Below are 15,381 nucleotides of genomic sequence, written 5' to 3' on the forward strand. Positions count from 1 at the left end.
GCTTTTTTCCCCTTTTCTTTCCTGGCTGCTCTGTGAGGAGCAGAATTACCACAGCATATGCATTGACTGCCTCCGGCAGAGGTCACAGTGCAGGGACTGCCCTGCTGACACAGGTTCTTGTGAAAGGTGAAGTCTTGGCAAGATCCAAGTAACAGCCAGTGGACCTAGTTGGAAGTGGGGTGGAGACCGGGGGAGAGCCGGGAGAGAAACGATTTTTCATTTCTAGTACCTTGAGGCTATACATGGCAATTACTATTGCAGAGGCAATCACAAAGTTGTTAATTACAGGTTTATACCCTTGTAGCCACAAGTAGGAATGAAGGGTCTAGCACTTACAAAGTGGTGCTTGAAAAAAGTTATGGGTGGTTTCTTTTCTCCTTTTTAGTGGAATTACTTAATTAATAGTTAGATTTGGGCCTGATGAGGAAGAGAACCCTCAAAGCGACAACTCCTTGGAATAATTGCATCTGTCCATCCCTCCAAGTTGCTTTTCTTAACTGGTCATTCTGTCTTCGTTTTAACTAATTATCTCTGGAAACCTTTCAGATGTGGACCTAAGACAGCATCAGGTATTACGTGTGCCTCCCTGCCAGCCTGGGTTGTGATATTTTATATCCCAGAGATGCTCTGCTCTGTGGTAACTTATTAACCTGGTTACCCCGAGAGATCCGGGAGTCCACACTGCATTCCTCATGGCTGGGCCTGGGGAAGCCTTCCTCCCCGTGCCCAGCGTTGCAGTCCCACTCTTCGGAAAGGCCGGACAAACCCACTGCGGCTCCTCCGTGGTCTCACTGCGAGGTGAGGAACGCTGGCCCTGAAAAGCTGCACTCCAGTCTGGCTTAAAATCCTCTTTGAAGCAATCTGCATTTTCTGTTCTTAAGTTTGACTCAGAAGAACTCAGGGACCCAGCTGGAAGCATGGTCTGACTGGCAGGCATGGGACACACGGTCAGGCCCCATGGTGGTGGCCCCACTCCTGCCTGGGCTCCTCACGGGTGCTGGAGTCTGTGCCGCGTCCTCGTCCCTGCCTCACACCTCCAGCCTCCTCCGGGAGTGACCCTCTCTCTTTCATCTCTGTGTGCCCAAAGCCGGATAGCGGCTGCACACAGTAGGTGCTCACCAAGTGCTTGTTGGCACTGATGGCGAATGCAGCCTTCTGAATGCCCTTCCTGGGATAAAGACAGAAAGCATCCTCTCCTCTCTGAGTCACTTTTAATTTGTCTAATGTATTTGGTCAAAATTGGGGTGTTCCTCGCTCTCATTGAAACATGCGTTTTCCTGTCGACATCGTTTCCACTGTACACATTTCAAAAGGAGGCTCCTTTCCTCGCGTCTGGCCCTCAGCCAGTAACACCCAGCACTTGAGGGAAATAAACAATTCTACCAAATAGGGCCGAGACACCCCGGGCCATGCAAGTTCCGCAGGGCAATGCTGCTGTCAGAGACACCTGCGACGTTCGCCAAGCCTTCCCTTCCTGGGGAGGGAATCAGAGGACTTGGGTGTGGAGGCCTCGTTCCATCTTTCAGATGAGGATTGGTTTCTGGGGCCAGAGGGAGATGTTCAGTGACTGTGAGTGCTCGCTGCACACCCACAGTGAGTACTGGTGCACGCCCACAGTGAGTGCTCGGTGCACACCCACAGTGAGCGCTCGGTGCATGTCCACATCCACAGTGAGTCCTCGGTGCACGCCCACAGTGAGTACTGGGGCAAGCCCTCCGTGAGTGCTTGGTACATGTCCACAGTGAGTACTGGTGCACACCCACAGTGAGTACTGATGCACACCCACAGCGAGGGGGTTTTCCTGCTGTCCACGGTTTGCCCGCAGGGCAGGGCCCGGGGTAGGAACTCCTGTGCCACCCTAGGCCACGCGTGGGAGACTTGAGAGCAGATGGGAGGCCCCGGGAATGTGGCTGCAGGGCTGATGTTCGTGACCCTCCAGGAGGATGTCTGGTCCTGTGATGATCCCGCACAGGCTCGCCCACACTCTGTCTTCACTTCTGGTCTGTGTTACCACGTTAGGGATCGGGGGCCTCATGGCACCCATTTGCATGGCCCCAGGCCCCTGTGGAAATCTGCTCAGCCTCCTTTTGTCCACAAAGCCATGGCTCCTCCAGGCTGCAAATGTGTTTCTTCTTCCCAGCAGCATCCTGGCCCCGCACGGGTTGGGTGCTTGTGAGTGCAGCTGACCGCTGATGAAGGAAGAGAGGTGCTCACAGGAGCCTCGCACACCTCCCGGCCCCCAGGTCGCTGCCAGGTCCCTCGGTGGAGAAGGAGGAGCCACAGAGACTGTCCCCTGAATCACTGAGGGGCCGGAGTGTGGAAGAGGGTGTGGAACAGGGCTCGGCAGACCCGCAGCCTCACATTTCCACACAAAGCACACAGGGTGAACAGCAGAGTTAACTTGAGGGTTTTAAAAAATAAACTCTGTGGCACGTGTAAGACAGGTCCAACATTCCCAAAACACGCTCTGCTTCCTCACTCTCATTGAAACGTGCGTTTTCCTGTCGACATCGTTTCCACTGTACACATTTCAAAAGAAGGTTCCTTTCCTTGTGTCTGGCCCTCAGCCCACCTGCTTCTCTTCCTTTCCTCCTGGGGTTTCAGGCCACTGTTCCCCACGCCCAGCTAAAGATACACCCTTTTCTTTCTTCTTTTATGATCACATGTATGTGTACTCATGGCATAAAAACTTGAAAACTCCGAGAGGCATACAGAAGAACATAAATGAAGTTATTTTGCCAACAAGATTATTTTCTTATGTTTTCTTTGAGTCACTTTCTTATTCTATTTTACACATAGCTGAGACCAAACTTTTTTGTTTCATGCTTTTTTACTCAACGTTATAACAACATTTTGTTGTCTTTTAAGAAACCTGACATAATGATGATTTAAAATTCCACTCTATGGAATTTTAAATTCCATAAATTAAAATTTATCATATGGTTGGCTGTTTTGGTTCTACCTGGTTCCCGCTGAAAGTCAGTTCCTGGGATTAAGGCTGTTGGCGGAAGCATCCCTGAAACTGCGGGGTGCGGATGAGAAGCAAGTAGAAATCTCTGAGTTGCACAGAACCGGCTGAGGCCAACCAGCTGGAAGGACCCACCCAGGCAGGCCTCCCGAACCGGTAGCTCCTCCACTCGCCGGCTGGCACGTGCACGTCGGGGGACGGGATCCCGGGAACAGCCGATTCCAATTCAGAGGGCTGCAGCCTGGGTGGGACTTGATCTTCACTGTGGCCCCAGGACACCAGCTTCACGAGGCAGGTGGGCTGAGCAGGGAATTCCAGTGTTTTCTGTTACAGCTTGTGCTGTCCTCATTACCCGGTGCCTGAAACTTTGTTCCCTTCAAATTCTTTGTTGAGGGTGGGTTCCTAAAAGTGCGTATATGGACCAAGGGCAAGAGTGTGTTTGAGCCTGGGATCCACGTGCCCACAGCTTCTGCCCAGAGAGGCGTGTGCTTCTGTATGTTGTATTCAGTATTCCGTGCGCCGGGTCCCGGCAGGGTTCACACAGGCCCTTTGCATGGTGCACTCGACACAGCTGAGTACTGCTGTTGTCAAAAGGTTTTGCTAATTTTATAAGAGGAGAAATGAATGCTATATTATTCTGAGAATTTCTGTTTCTTGATAACTTGTATTGAAATATCTTAAAGATTTATTAGCTATTTTGTTAAAAATTTATTGACTCATGGCCGGGCACGGTGGCTCACGCCTGTAATCCCAGCACTTTGGGAGGCCGAGGCGGGCAGATCACGAGGTTAGGAGATCGAGACCATCCTGGCTAACACGGTGAAATCTTATCTCTACTAAAAATACAAAAAAAAAAAAAAATTAGCCGGGTATGGTGGCGGTGCCTGTAGTCCCAGCTACTCGGGAGGCTGAGGCAGGAGAATGGTGTGAACCCGGGAGGTGGAGCTTGCAGTGAGCCGAGATCGCGCCACTGCACTCCAGCCTGGGCGACTGAGCAAGACTCCATCTCAAAAAAAAAAAAAAAACCAAAAAAAAACCCCCCCAAAAAACAACTTAGCGACTCATGTTGTTTGCTTATTTCCATTGGAAGTCTTAGTGAATTTTCTCACGGTTCTATGTGGACCGTTTATATACGAAGGATATCATTATTCGGTGTGGACCGTTTATATACGAAGGATATCATTATTCGGTGTGGACCGTTTATATACGAAGGATATCGTTATTCGGTGTGGACCGTTTATATACGAAGGATATCGTTATTCGGTGTGGACCGTTTATATACGAAGGATATCGTTATTCGGTGTGGACCGTTTATATACGAAGGATATCGTTATTCGGTGTGGACCGTTTATATACGAAGGATATCGTTATTCGGTGTGGACCGTTTATATACGAAGGATATCGTTATTCGGTGTGGACCGTTTATATACGAAGGATATCGTTATTCGGTGTGGACCGTTGATATACGAAGGATATCGTTATTCGGTGTGGACCGTTGATATACGAAGGATATCGTTATTCGGTGTGGACCGTTGATATACGAAGGATATCGTTATTCGGTGTGGACCGTTGATATACGAAGGATATCATTATTTGCTCAAAGTGCTGCCCAAGTTTGCCTTTTACACTTTGTGATTTATTTTACTACAAGAAATAAAGATGCCAGTTGTGAGATGCCAGGCAGGCGCATCCACGCAGGGTGGCGTCTCTTGGGAGTCCTGGTCTCACGGTCTCACGAACTGAGCCGGGACCAGGTGCAGCTCCTCTTGGTCTGTAGCCCTGATGAGTGAGGACGATCTGCTGCCCGCTCCAGATCCCACGCCCAGTGGTGGAGCTGGTTGGAATGACAGAATAAGACAGTGCCCGCCCCATGCATAAGTCCCGAAGTCCTGGGGGCAGGTGTGGGGGCCAAGCACCTTGTCAGGACCTCCCTGGAGCTGGGCTCCACAGTCCACTGCTGCTGGCTGCCTGCGGGGCTCTTCCTCTCCATCCCCCGCTGGCTGCATTTAAAAGAGCATTGAAGAGACCCCTTCCTGGGGCTGAGCAGCTTCCTCTGCCTGCTTTCTGCTTGTAGAAATTTGGGAAGTGCAGGGGCCGTTTGATATCTTTGACCCCAGCTGGGGGAACTTTGACCTAAAAACCTGAGGAATGCTGCAGACCTGTCTTCTGTACCCATCTAGCCAGCTCTGCAGGTTAGGCTGCGGCTGTCACCCGCCATCGAGCCGGCTCTGCAGGTTAGGCACGTGGCTGTCTTTTATGGGTGACTGTCTTATCTGTGGTTGGCTTCTTCAGGACCAGCCTTAAGGACACTTTCTAGAGGCTGAAAGGACTGACCAGGGGCCTGTAGGATGTGGTCACACAGTTCGGAAGCGGCCTCTGCCCCCACGCCAGGTCCCAGTGGCCTTCACCCTGGACTCGGTCTCTTTCTGGATCCTAGTGGTCTCACCCTGGACTCGGCCTCAGTCCCCACACTGGGTCCCAGTGGCCTTCACCCTGGACTCGGCCTCTTTCTGGATCCTAGTGGTCTCACCCTGGACTCGGCCTCAGTCCCCACACTGGGTCCCAGTGGCCTTCACCCTGGACTCGGCCTCTTTCTGGATCCTAGTGGTCTCACCCTGGACTCGGCCTCAGTCCCCACACTGGGTCCCAGTGGCCTTCACCCTGGACTCGGCCTCTGCCTCCACGCCGGGTCCCAGTGGCCTTCTACTGGTCTTGGCCTCTGCCTCCCTGCTGGGTCCCAGTGGTCTCACCCTGGACTCAGCCTCTGCCCCCATGCTGGGTCCTGGTGGCCTTCACCCTGTACTTGGTCTCTGCCTTGAGGCTGAATCTTGGGGGGCAAACTCAGACCATTCTTAATTTTACCTTTTACTGACGAGATGAGAAGCAGTTCCACTTTTCAGTTCCTGCCAGTTCTAGAGTTTCTGGCTCCCAACACACCCTCTGCATTCTGTACATAAGCAGCCAGCTGTTTTCTGGGTTCCTGTCCCTAGTGGTGCCTTATCAAGGGCAGTTAGTCATAATAAGCGAATCTGGCAACTTGAGGTGCATTTTCTGTTATGTGGCTTGTTGTGGGCAGCTGCTTTTTCCACCATTACATAACAGGTCTTAATTTTTCTAGCCTGAACCAGTTTCCTACCTGTCTGTGGCCTCGTCTGTGGCCAGGGCTTCTCCCTTCAGTTCTTTTATAGCAGCACCCCCATCTGCTGGCAGTTTCCATTTGAGGCAGGGTTTTTGCTATGATAATTCTGCATAAGAAACAATCCCCACATTCCCATAGCTTTCACCATCAACTTTTATTTCTCACGGGGCTGGGGAGGTCGAAGCAGTTCTGCCCCTGCCACAGGTGAGCCCAACCGGGCCTGCCCCACAGTCTCGTTCTGGGGCCAGCAGGATCCCAGGAACACTTTGGCCTCGCCAGGTGGTGGAACAAACAGCAAACACATATTCAAAGCCCATGCCTTCAAGTCAGTGTTTTACACATTTTCTTCAGCGTTTATCATTGTTTTAGGCAGAAAGGTCAGAATGATAGAAGCTACCCTGCCATTGCCAGAAGTTGGAAGTGGTGCACAACTTTGATGAACAGAAAATTCCTTCAAGTAATCAAGTCTGACAATTCTGTATTCATTTTACTGTTGTATCTTTTTCTAAAATACACACAGGTGTATCTCTTGCAACTTATGATTTTCTTGCAAAATTTTCTCCAGTGATTCTTCTTCTAATGTCTATTTCAGTTTTATTCTAATAATTGAGAACTGCATTATTGTTGATAACAAGGTGATATTACAGTTTTGTTCCATCCAGTAAGATACTGGTTTTACTTTTAGATATTTTTACCATGCTGACATGACATTTGTCTATTTCTGCTTTCAAAGAGCTTTTAAAAATCAGGAAAGGCCATTGCAAGTAATGAAAATATTTTTACCGTCTCTTGAGATTATTTTACAACTATTATCTTTTGGATTAAAATTGGGCCATCCTTGAATTACTAGGATGATGCCTACGTGTTCTTGGTGGATTATTCTCCTGCTATTCTGCTGAATTTGCTAATATTTTACTTGAAATTTCCCAGTCTATATTCAAAATGAGAAGAATCCATGGTTTTACTTTTTCTTTTTTTATATTTGTGAGATTTCAATATGATGATCAGAATAATGGTAGCTTCATAAAATGAATTAAATATCTTTCTGTCTTCTTCTACACTCTGAGATAATTAAGGTAGCATGAAAATGATCTATTCTCTCAAAAAATAAATAAAATTTATAAAATGCCAGTGAAGAGGAATTCTCCATCCCTCTTTCTCTACCTCCTCTTGTCCTTCCTTCCTTCTATCTTTCTTCTTTTAATGACTGTTTTTACTGCTATGAATTTATCTTTTAGTGCAGCTTTGGCTTTTCTCTCCTAAATTTTGATATGTAACATTCTTGTTTTCTCAATAGTATGCACATGAAACTACATATATAATCCCCAATTATGTGCCTTACAGAGAACAGACCTTCTTTCACATGTATTCATAACAAATATAAAAACTTGGCAGGCACCTGTAGTCCCAGCTACTCGGGAGGCCGAGGCAGGAGAATGGTGTGAACCCAGGAGGTGGAGCTTGCAGTGAGCCGAGATTGTGCCACTGCACTCCAGCTTGGATGATAGGGCAAGACTCCGTCTCAAAAAAAAAAAAAAAAAAAAAAAAAAAAAAAAAATATATATATATATATATATATATATATATATATAAACTTATTCTATATTGGGTCATGAAGAATACATCAGTGAATGACAGAAAGCCCAAATTGCAGTAAGTGCAGCCACCAAAGCAAACATTAAATAAACGCTATCCCCCATCCTTTGGAGCGTTAAAAACAGTCTTCTATAAATAATTATTGGGTCAAATAGAAACTGGATTATTTCCCTTCTTTAATGCTGTGGGTTATTTCCCCACAGACGTTTCTTTCCTGTTTTCTGCTCGCACATTGTTGGATAAGGAAATTCTCTCCATAAGAAAACAGCGTTAACTCCTTGCAAGGTGAGGGACTTCTCGCGGCCTCTGCCCTGCCTGCTGTCTGACACTGAGATGGGGGGCACTGGGGTGGCCTGTCTGGTCCAGGCTGTCAGGTCTGGTGGACACTGTCTTGGGTGGGCTCCTCTGGCCCTCGCTGGGGAGGGGTTTGATGGCGATCTGCAGTATCGTGTCTCCGTCCCTCCACAGCACGTGACACGTGATTCATCCATGCCCTCACCCAGGATCTTCCAACCTCACCCCAGCGAGTGTCTCCTTCTACCCTGACTGAGCTGGACCCTGGGCCTGTGTTATATGGTGGGTGTGGATGGCAAGGAGCCAGGAGGGAGGGAAGGAAACATGCCCGGGTGCCCACTTGTGTTTCTGGTTATCCCAAGCTCCGAATCTCTAATCTAGGGGCAGAAATTGGGCAGGGGCAGGGAGGAGGTCAGAGCCTCCGTTAGCGCTCCCTGGCCCATGGTGCTGTTCTGTTCAGATGGGGAAGGACACGGGCTATGCTTCTCTAGTCCCCCGGAGCAGGGGAATGGTTCACAGCTACTCCAGATACCAACGCTGCCTTCCTGTGGCCCTTCAGGAAGTTTGCTCCTCATTCAAGTTTCTGACAGGAAAGGGGGCATCACCTGGGAGGCGCCATTTAAGAGAAACGCCTGTGCCCCCATCTTTGGTGACTTGTGTCTTTGCACCCTCCTTGTCTTGTCACCACCATCCCCCGCTCCCCAGGTGATCTCAGGATCTTCATGTGCTGTAGGAAGTATTATTTTGCTGCAGAATCTGGCTCCCAGATCAGAGGTCTCTCTCCACCCCTGTGCTGACCAACCTGCCCCGGTCGGTGGCTCTGTGCCCACGTGACATTAGCAGAGGCGGGTCCAGGAGATGACACTGGCCTCTCTGGGCACAGACCACTTCGGCTAAGTTGTTGCTCACGTGTCATCACGCGCATATGGCTTGGTGACCCAAGGCCATATCTACCGCATTTCAGTAGCAACTCATCCCAGCAACCACAAATCCAAGATCTGGTGACCCAGCAAGCAGCCGACTCATTTCCCTGGCAGCCTCTGTCTCTTTCCCTGAGCACCCACTTAGAATTTTCCATCCTCTTCGGGGCCGCATCCAGAATCCTGTGCCACCTCTCTCTGTGCCACCTCTCCCTGTGCCACCTTTCTCTGTGCCACCTTTCTCTGTGCCACCTCTCCCTGTGCTGTCTCTCCCTGTGCCGCCTCTCCCTGTGCCACCTTTCTCTGTGCCGCCTCTCCCTGTGCCACCTCTCCCTGTGCCACCTTTCTCTGTGCTGCCTCTCCCTGTGCCACCTCTCCCTGTGCCACCTCTCCCTGTGCCACTTCTCCCTGTGCCACCTCTCCCTGTGCCACCTCTCCCTGTGCCGCCTCTCCCTGTGCCACCTTTCTCTGTGCCACTTCTCCCTGTGCCACCTTTCTCTGTGCTGCCTCTCCCTGTGCCACCTCTCCCTGTGCCACCTCTCCCTGTGCCACTTCTCCCTGTGCCACCTCTCCCTGTGCCACCTCTCCCTGTGCCGCCTCTCCCTGTGCCACCTTTCTCTGTGCCACTTCTCCCTGTGCCACCTTTCTCTGTGCCACTTCTCCCTGTGCCACCTCTCCCTGTGCCACCTCTCCCTGTGCCACCTCTCCCTGTGCCACCTTTCTCTGTGCCACCTCTCCCTGTGCCACCTCTCCCTGTGCCACTTCTCCCTGTGCCGCCTCTCCCTGTGCCACCTCTCCCTGTGCCACCTCTCCCTGTGCCACCTCTCCCTGTGCCGCCTCTCCCTGTGCCACCTTTCTCTGTGCCACTTCTCCCTGTGCCACCTTTCTCTGTGCCACTTCTCCCTGTGCCACCTCTCCCTGTGCCACCTTTCTCTGTGCCACCTCTCCCTGTGCCACCTCTCCCTGTGCCACTTCTCCCTGTGCCGCCTCTCCCTGTGCCACCTCTCCCTGTGCCACCTCTCCCTGTGCCACCTCTCCCTGTGCCACCTCTCCCTGTGCCACCTTTCTCTGTGCCACCTCTCCCTGTGCCACCTCTCCCTGTGCCACCTCTCCCTGTGCCACTTCTCCCTGTGCCGCCTCTCCCTGTGCCACCTCTCCCTGTGCCACCTCTCCCTGTGCCACCTCTCCCTGTGCCACCTTTCTCTGTGCCACCTCTCCCTGTGCCACCTCTCCCTGTGCCACCTCTCCCTGTGCCACCTTTCTCTGCCTTTCTCTGTGCTGTCTCTCCCTGTGCCGCCTCTCCCTGTGCCGCCTCTCCCTGTGCCACCTCTCCCTGTGCCACCTCTCCCTGTGCCACCTTTCTCTGCCTTTCTCTGTGCCGCCTCTCCCTGTGCCACCTCTCCCTGTGCCGCCTCTCCCTGTGCCGCCTTTCTCTGCCTTTCTCTGTGCCGCCTCTCCCTGTGCCACCTCTCCCTGTGCCGCCTCTCCCTGTGCCACCTCTCCCTGTGCCGCCTCTCCCTGTGCCACCTCTCCCTGTGCCGCCTTTCTCTGCCTTTCTCTGTGCTGTCTCTCCCTGTGCCACCTCTCCCTGTGCCACCTTTCTCTGTGCCACCTCTCCCTGTGCCACCTCTCCCTGTGCCACCTCTCCCTGTGCCACCTCTCCCTGTGCCACCTCTCCCTGTGCCGCCTTTCTCTGCCTTTCTCTGTGCTGTCTCTCCCTGTGCCACCTCTCCCTGTGCCACCTCTCTCTGTGCCACCTTTCTCTGTGCCACTTCTCCCTGTGCTGCCTTTCTCTGCCTTTCTCTGTGCCGCCTCTCCCTGTGCCGCCTCTCCCTGGCTCTCCCTGTGCCCCTGAAGTCACAGAATTGGGTGCATCTACGCGGTGACTGCCAGTGAGCACAGCCCCCATGGCACCTTGCTGGGTCTGGCTCCCACCCTGCAGCCTCTTCTGTGGCTTCTCAAGGGGAGGATTTTTTTCCTGAGCTTGGGGTGCACAAATGGGAATTGGGCTCAAAAGTTTATTTGCTGTTCATTGCCATGTCCAAGACATTCCTTTCTCACCCTCGGGAAGAAAGAACCCTCTGCTTTCCTGAGGCTTGTGTCATTGGGCTGCATTTCTCTGTCCTCTTTCTGTAAGCAGGTGAACCTCCTTTGGTGGAGGCATTCACACTTGGCTCTCAGACTGTTCTGCTACCTGAGAGTCACTGGCACACAGCTCTGCCGCTCTCCCCCAGCTCCCGTCTGTCTCTGCTGCTGCATCAGTGCCCACATTCACAGGAGCACAGCCTTCCCAGCAGGGGGGAGAGCTCGCCTGGGACATGGCCCCTTCCTGTCTTCTGCAGGTGCTATTTCCTTTCAGGCACAGTAGTTGAGCTTCTTACAGCATCGGGCTGTTTTCCAGGCATTGTTCCACATCTTCTCATCTGATTATCAGGAGGTAGGCATCGTCATTCCATTTTACAGACAGGGAAACAGACCAAGGGACCCTCAGGGACTGTCCTAAGATCTAGGGCTGGGTGAGAACCCTGGCTCCTGTTTCTGCAGACTCTCATCTGTCCTTAAACGTCACATGGAGGAAAGACAGAAGATTTTTTCCTTTTTTAGAAATTTAAGTGATGGAATAGTAGGTATGTCAAGATGAGAGAGGGTAAGTACTTTTCAGAAGACCACATGAAATGCACTAATTACAGAGAAAGGCCGTCTGCGTTTCTTCATTCTAATCTCCATCTCCGGCTTCCCGTGCCAGATTTACGCGCGAAAGCAATTTAGTGGAACATATGACGACATCGAGGAAAGAACTCACGTCAACTTTGCATCGTGGGTACTTGGAGCAGAATGTGACACACTTGGCATTTATTTTGGCTCCTGAAGAGAATAAAATACATCACAGAGAACTTGTTCATATACAATGTGGACCAGAAATGACTTTAACATTTACATTCACCATGTGTTTCTCTGTGTTCTCACTTTCCTCAATGCTTTCTGCCTCTGTACTGATAGCCTTTTAGTTTTCAAAAACATTTTTTAGAGACCTGTTAGAAAATGGTAGGAAGTAGGGATTGGGGGGATGCAGACCTGGCCCTCCCCCGCTCCATGGTGACCCCCTTTGTCTCCAGGTGTGGTGGCTCGTTCCATGGCCTGTGCCATCGCCCATCATCCTGGCACCCAGCCATGCCACATACGGGATAAAGGGAGACGGCCAGGGTGGGTTCCTGCCCTCTGCCTTTGAAGATTAATTTAGACTTTCCTTCTCTCTCTCTCTCTGGTCGGCGGTGTGGCCGTGCTCAAATTACCCCAGTGATTCTGGCAGCGCATTTACTGAGCTGCTCCAATCACCCCCTCTCTGATCTGGAGCTGAATCTGTATTGATTCCTATGAATCGATTTGCACATCGAAGGGAGGAAAAATGTTTCTTTCTTAGGGAGCATTTTTGTCAAGATGACTTTCCTCGCATAGCTGTCGTACCAGGGCACCAGACGGCATATTCTGGGATGGCTCTGTCAAACACTGTTGTCTTTCAGAGAAAGAGGCAGCCTGGCTTTGAGGGACTCGTGTCATTAACATGTACTGTGAAATGCTGCTTCCCCCAGCAAGAGAGCAGGCGGGTTGTGCAGCCAGGGGTGGGGCTCCCTGGACCAGCTGCCCGGCTGCCTGGACGGGGAGAACATCTTTCCCCGGATGCCAGGGCCAGCCCTAGCCCAACGTGGAGATGTTTGTCATCCAGGCGACCTGGAGCACCTGCGGCCAGCACAACCCATGCTGCTTCTCCCTGTGGGTACTGCTGCCCCGCTGCCTTCACACCCGCACCCCACACGGACACAGCACGGGGGCCTTCGAGTCTGCTACGAAAGGCTGGCATGCAGCTCCCTCTCAGACACATCCTCTCCTGTCCTCCCCATGGAGAGAGAAAACACGAGGGAGGCACGGGTGCGCTCCTTCCCGTCGCCTACCAGAAGCTTAAGGCAGACGAGGGAAAATGAACTGACCAGCTAATAACAAATAAGAAGGCTGCATTTCAGGTATTTCCTTCATCCTTTAAAATACTCACAAATAATCTCCAAGAGCCCATGACAGACTCTCAAAGGCATGTTGGCTTATGGAGCTCTGATTCCACCATTGGCATCTGTCTTGGAACTAGATCGGCTCCAGGAAGCCCCCCTCTGGTGTGTCACTTCTACCCCTGCACTGGTTCTTTTCAGTCACAGCTCTCTCCCCTGCTAGACAGGCTGCTGGAGCTGTGTCTGCGCCACGAATCGAGGACACTTACTGGCACAGCAGGTGTCTCCTAACTGAAGAAGATCCACTTATCCTGACCTGGTGACCAGCACTCAGACATCTTCTTCAAGGGCATGTCTTAGTATTGATTGGAAATCGCTTGTGCCCACATGGAATGTTTTAACGGATGTTTGGAATATCAGCTCTGACTGCCAAGGTTAATAAGGGCCATTGCCCCAGCAAATACCACTGAAAGTCCACAGAAACCCTGTGGGTTATGAGACGGCCTCACGCAAGGCCTGCCCCTCCCCACAGTTTCTGCGGCATCCCCATCATAATCCTGTTTGTGATTAAAACTTAATTCCGTATATTTACCATTATAAAAAGTTTCACAAGAGAAGTGGTCTCATTCTATGGAACAATGCTACCCACGAAGTTAAATTTTGTTCAAAGAACAGAACCAGCTAATCCTTGTCCATGGCTATTTCCCCACCCTCATCTGCAGGACGGGCCTTCCCGTGGGCGTGGGTATGGGTCTCCGCATCCACCGGCAGCCAGCCTGAGTCACAGGCAGGACGAACGCGGCCGTGCCACCCAGCAGGGGTTTGTGAGGAGTCCGGGCAAATCTTGCCACCAGTGCCAACAATCCAGGAAATGCAGTCTTTGGTACTGGGGAAATCTGGGGCCTCCCAAGGTTTGCATAAAGATGAGAAGGTGACGCTTCCAAGATGTGTCTTGGAGAATGGCTTGGAGCCTGATTTACGAGTTGACTTGTTGTCAGACCTCTCCATGGAGCTCTCTCTGGCTTCTTTGCCTCACGTAGTTGACGCTCACACTCATCCCCGGATCAGGTTCCTCTGGGAAGTGACTGTTTGGGCCCTCCCTCCTTCCCTCCCTCCCTCCCTCTCTCCCTCCCTCCCCTGCCCCTCCCACCGCAGGTACCAATGGCGTGTCTACGTCTAACCTCTGAACACAAACTTTACGTGACCTGGAAGGCAAACTGTCCTAGGAAATAGTTTTGCAAATGCCAAGTGATACGTTTCTTATATTGTCCAATATTTTGGGTGGAACATGTCCACTTCTGTAACCTTCCATGAAAGTGCTGACCGTGTGATGGTTATGTCTGGTCATTCACTGGCAAACTGAAATAAAAACAAGGTGCCCGTTCAGGAGAGCACGGCACACTCCAGACAGTCCAGGGAGAAGCTTCCTGCCTCTGGACAGGCGTCTCCGAGGCTTCCCTGACGAGCGCAGCCAAGGACTTACTCCCCAAGGATCACACCTGGGTCGCAGAGAAAAAAGTTAATTTTGCCTTTTCTTTCTTAAGCCAAACAATCACAGATTCTCAACTTAATCTGGCAATAAGACTGTAGCTTATAACTGGAGTTCAACGTGGGGGTGGCCTTTGTTACTCAAGATTCTTCAAAGAGATTCTCCCGGCACAGGGAGGTTGTTAGAGGCAATGCATTCTGGATCTTACTAATCTGCTACACTGGAATGAGTAGTTCTGAATCCTTTTACAATCTGACACTTCACCTGGGAAATCACACAGCCTGTTTTCAGCTTTAATTCCTACCCACTGGAATCCACTGGCAACTGTGAGTTGAGAATGGTGTTTATTTTATGTTAACTCCAAAAAGCATCTGCCCTGGTAGCAGATGGGATGCTTTTGCCACTCCTCACATAAGGTCAGAAGTTAGCAGCTGCGTTTGACCGTTGTGTGAGGCTGAGGGACGGCCAAGGACATGCCCGGAGAAGCTTGGGTCCTGCTCTTGAGTACAGTGGGCTCCAGAGAGGAGGAGGACGCGAGGAGAGGAGAGCAACTCGTCTTCATCTCTCTGTCAGTGATGGAAACCCATGAAGCTTGCCCTTTTGTAATGTAAACAGAAAATTATGCCTCCAACACAAACCCAGGCCATTAAGGAGGCAGCTTTTATTCCTGCTCATAACGTGGGGAACAGAAGGCGGGGCGCCATGCGACTTCCCAGCTGTTGCCGGGGAAGCCCGTGCGGAGCCAGCCACATCTGGATGGCATCTTTGAAGAGGCATTAATCTGTGGCTGAGGTATGCTAAGCCTCTCTGCTTTTCTTTGCTGCTTCTCAGGCTAATGCTGCTTCTGCAAAGCTGCAGCGACTTCACGTCAACGGGGGAGATGAAGGAACAATTACAGACGGTGATACCAAGACGCATTTGGGCAAAAATAAAGGGCAGGACAAAAGCGCTGTGCCTTGATCAGTCCGGCAGAAGAT

Source organism: Macaca nemestrina, chromosome 19 (genome assembly GCF_043159975.1).
Source record: "Macaca nemestrina isolate mMacNem1 chromosome 19, mMacNem.hap1, whole genome shotgun sequence".
In the NCBI taxonomy this organism is placed as follows: Eukaryota; Metazoa; Chordata; class Mammalia; order Primates; family Cercopithecidae; genus Macaca; species Macaca nemestrina.